Raw genomic sequence first — 5000 nt, 5'->3', positions numbered from 1 at the left:
GCGGAAGGATTTGGATTGGGTGGGATCCTTTGGCGATCGAACTACGGTGTGTATCGGTTTCTTCCCGGATGATACATGCCCATCTTGCCTTTATTGTCATGAAAAAGTCCTGCTATCTAACGATTGTTTATGGCGAGCATACTTTCATTACTCGTAGAGCTCTATGGGAGGATCTAATTCGGTTGAGTGCATGTCATGAACCGTGGATGGTGGCTGGGGATTTCAATGCAATTAGAGACCACTCCGATAGAATGGGGGATCTAATGCATGGCTTCCATCGTCTTACGAATTTCGAGATTGCTTGTCTCAAGCGGCTCTTGACGACCTTCGATATATTGGTCATCGGTTCACCTGGGCTACCGCATCAGGCGAAGCACGAAAGCAACGCAAGATTGATCGGGTATTGATCAACGACCGATGGAGCCATCTTTACTCATACTCGGAGGCCAACTTCTTGGCCCCCGGAATCTCCGATCACAGCCCTATGGTGGTTAAGATTATGCAGCCTCCATCATCAAAGAGGCCTTTCAAGTTCTTCAATTTCTGGACTTCTCACCCGTCCTTTTCCGATATAGTCACCCAGGTATGGACGGTTCCCATCGATGGCACTCCGATGTTCTCGGTTTGCAGCAAGCTCAAACTACTCAAACACCGCCTTAAAGAGCTGAATAAGAGAGCCTTCTCTGAAATTTCTGAACGAGCCGAACAAGCCCGTGTCCAACTAGTTTCGGTGCAAGATGAGCTGCAACACGACTTCAGAAACCCGGCGCTACTTGATCTTGAAGGGGAATGCATCCGCAATTATTCTAAGATAAGGCTACGGAGGAGGCCTTTTACAAACGTAAAATCAAGGATTAGATGGCTTAAGGAAGGAGATTTGAATACGAAATTCTTCCATCATCCGTTAACAAGAGACGGCTACAAAATCGCATTATCTCGGTAACTAATCCAGCTGGTGACCTTCTCACGGATCCACCTCAGGTTCATTCCACCATTATTCGGCATTTTGAAGAGTTATTAAATGGCTGCCCGGTTTCCTCTCGGCCTGGAATTCGGGACATCCGACAACACATTGCTCGTGACCTTCAAGACGACCAAATTCAGCTTCCGTCCGGACCCGTGACGGAGGATGAGATCCGAGCCTCGCTTTTCTCCTTGGCGAAAGGTAAGGCTCCTGGACCCGACGGCTTTAACGTGGAATTCTTCATATCTTCCCGGGATATTGTGGGTCCGTCTGTTGTGGCCGCAATCAAGGACTTCTTTACTTCCGGACAGCCGCTCAAACAAATAAATTCTACCATCTTGTGCTTGGTGCCGAAGAAGCCAAATGCCTTGAATATGAATGACTATCGGCCTATTGCATGTTGCAACACCCTTTACAAGTGCATTACCAAGCTCTTAGCCAATCGTATAGCTACCTTGCTGCCATCCATAATATCCCCGTCGCAAACGGCATTTGTCCAAGGTAGAAGGATTAGCGACAACATCATGTTGGCACAAGAACTTTTTGCGGACTTTCACCATGATCCCTACCTCCCTAAGTGTGCTATCAAGGTTGACTTCCGCAAAGCATACGACACGGTGGATTGGGCTTTTCTTGAATTGGTGCTTCAAGCCTTCCGGTTCCCGGACTTTCTAATCAAACTCATCATGGAATGCGTCACCACTCCTAAATATTCGGTTGCCATCAATGGAGAGTTACATGGTTTTTTCCCAAGTAAGCGAGGTATTCGACAAGGTGACCCTCTATCTCCTTATCTATTCACCTTGATCATGGAAGTTTTTTCGGGCATTATCCATGCCAAGACTATCTCACCGGGGTTCAAGTATTATTGGCGGTGCAAATCTTCTAGGGTGACTCATCTATTCTTTGCGGACGATGTCCTCCTATTTGCCGAAGGAAACCTTGCCACCATTAAACTCTTAAAAGAGGGACTTCAGCTCTTCTCCACCTGGTCGGGATTACAACCGAATCACTCTAAGAGTGAAATATACATTTCGGGTGGCAGCAGCAGACTCAAGGGACCGATTCAAGCATTGCCTTGAATTTCAAGAAGGTAAGCTACCTTTTCGGTATTTAGGGGTTCCAGTTATCGCTTGAGGATCTCAAAAATTGATTGCCATGTACTAATTGAAGCCGTGACATATAGACTACGGGCTTGGACTCAAAGATATTTGTCCTACGCCGGGCGGTTGCAACCTGGTAAAATCGGTGTTGCATTCTATCCATGTGTATTGGGCCTCTCGTGTTCACCCTCCCTAAAGCAACCTTGAGTAGCATTGAGACTATTCTAAGACAATTCTTATGGAAAGGCCCGGACTTGGGGGTGGGGGGTGCGAAGGTCTCGTGGAAAGATATTTGTTTCCCCAAGGATGAGGGGGGCCTTGGTCTTCGAAGGCTTTCGGATTGCAATACATCACTCACTCTCAAGCATATCTGGATTCTTTTTACCGACAAAGAATCGCTATGGTGTAAATGGATACATTCTACTTTCCTGAAAAACTCCAATTTTTGGACTTGCAGCAGGCCCACCATATGCTCTTGGGCGTGGAAGAAAATCTTGGACCTTCGATACGACTTCTACTTGCAATTCCAATGGAAAATAGGTGATGGCCAAGCCACTTCTTTCTGGTTTGATCATTGGCACTATAAGGGCCCCCTTTTTAAACAGTTCACGGCCGGTGACATCTATCGGACTAGAATACCTCGCGAAGCGACGGTTCGGGAGTTCTACAATGCGGATTGGGTCTCATCTACCACACTTGACGGCATACTTCAATGGTTGGGCCCTCCACCTATCTTTGTAGACCGCAAGGAAGATAAGTTTACGTGGTTGCCTAACTCTTCCGGAAAGTTTACAGTTGCCTCTGCATGGGATTTCATTAGGATCCAAGGTCAACATGCCCCCTGGCACTCTTTCATTTGGGACAAGGCATTTGCACCGAGACATGCATTTCTTTTGTGGCTTGCTTGCCACAACCGTCTCTCCACGCAGGTATTACTACTCCAATACCGTAGGATTGATGTTGGGGTATGTGCTTTTTGTCGAAGCGGACTGCACTCGATCAACCACCTGTACTTTCGGTGTCCCATTACCCGCGGTCTTGCAGCGGATTGGGCATCTAAATGCAACCTCACCTAGTGCGACCGCTCGTGGATGGGGCATATTTCGTGGGCCAAACAGCACATAGGTACTCCATCTTTTTGGCATCGCATTGCTAGATTCTCCTTTGGAGCCTTATGCCATATTATTTGGTCGGAGCGGAACAACATTATCTTCCGCAACAAAGCCCTTTTTATCCCGGCCATCTTGCTTCATCTCACTAAAATGGTTAAGGATAAAGCTGCGTCTTTAGCCCCTATCCGTGACAACCCTTGCAACAGAAGCCTACAGAGGAATTGGGGTCTTGCTACTACCATTTTTGAAGATTCCCGATCGTATATATAGGCCGCCCAATGCTGTGCTACTTCCAGAAACTCGGCCTCTGCATCTGCATTTGGTTGACCGAAATCGGTAGAGCTATGGGTCTCCCGCACGGAATGCGCTTATCCCTCCCGCCAGTGGCTGCTATCTAAGAGGTTCATACTTATTGCTGGGTGCTCGTGCTGTGGTTTTCACCCTTCAAGCCGTGTCTTCCTTTAGTCCAACCCGACGTTAATCTTGGATGATCTTCGGGAGCCTCGATTATCCGGGCCTGCTGCACTGAAGGTTCTCCCATGTTGCTGCTTCCAGTGCTTTGCTGACTTGGCCTCACACGCATTTCCAGCTTGTTCTTTTTTGTCTTTCGGCTTATTCCAGCCTTGTCGTCCTTTGTATTCCGCCTCTACCACTTTTGTGGTTCGCTTCGTTGTAGTTTCTGGTTTCCGCTTCTTTTCCTTGTATTTTCCATCCGGCTCACCGTTGAACCCTATGTGGCATATGGTGCCAATTATGGTTCATAGTTTGTGTGTCCGGCTCCTCTTTTGTACCTAGTCTTTTTGAAAAGTTAATACACTCTTACCTTACCAAAAAAAAAACAACTGCGAAAGCATTTGCCAAGGATGTTTTCATTAATCAAGAACGAAAGTTGGGGGCTCGAAGACGATCGGATACCGTCCTAGTCTCAACCATAAACGATGCCGACTAGGGATCGGCGGATGTTGCTTTTAGGACTCCGCCGGCACCTTATGAGAAATCAAAGTTTTTGGGTTCCGGGGGGAGTATGGTCGCAAGGCTGAAACTTAAAGGAATTGACGGAAGGGCACCACCGGGAGTGGAGCCTGCGGCTTAATTTGACTCAACACGGGGAAACTTACCGGGTCCAGGACATAGTAAGGATTGACGGGCCGAGAGCTCTTTCTTGATTCTATGGGTGGTGGTGCATGGCCGTTCTTAGTTGGTGGAGCGATTTGTCCGGTTAATTCCGATAACGAACGAGACCTCGCCTGCTTAACTAGCTATGTGGATGTACATCTCCACGGCCAGCTTCTTAGAGGGACTATGGCCGCTAGGCCAAGGAAGTTTGAGGCAATAACAGTGCAGTGATGCCCTTAGATGTTCGGGCCGCACGCGCGCTACACCGATGTATTCAACGAGTCTATAGCCTTGGCCGACGGGCCTGGGGTAATCTTTGAAATTTCATCGTGATGGGGATAGATCATTGCAATTGTTGGTCTTCAACGAGGAATTCCTAGTAAGCGCGAGTCATCGGCTCGCGTTGACTACGTCCCTGCCCTTTGTACACACCGCCCGTCGCTCCTACCGATTGAATGGTCCGGTGAAGTGTTCGGATCGCGGCGACGTGGGCGGTTCGCCGCCGATGACGTCGCGAGAAGTCCACCGAACCTTATCATTTAGAGGAAGGAGAAGTCGTAACAAGGTTTCCGTAGGTGAACCTGCGGAAGGATCATTGTCGAATCCCGCATAGCGAATGACCGAGAGAACTCGTAAAAAACTCAATAGGGGCGGTGGGTCTTTTCCCACCGTCCCTCGACGCTTGGGATCGCACGGGCGCCTAGA

The sequence above is a fragment of the Rhodamnia argentea genome, unplaced genomic scaffold (assembly GCF_020921035.1).
Source record: "Rhodamnia argentea isolate NSW1041297 unplaced genomic scaffold, ASM2092103v1 Rarg_v2.21, whole genome shotgun sequence".
Taxonomy (NCBI): Eukaryota; Viridiplantae; Streptophyta; class Magnoliopsida; order Myrtales; family Myrtaceae; genus Rhodamnia; species Rhodamnia argentea.
Note: the sequence above shows the minus strand (reverse complement) of the source record.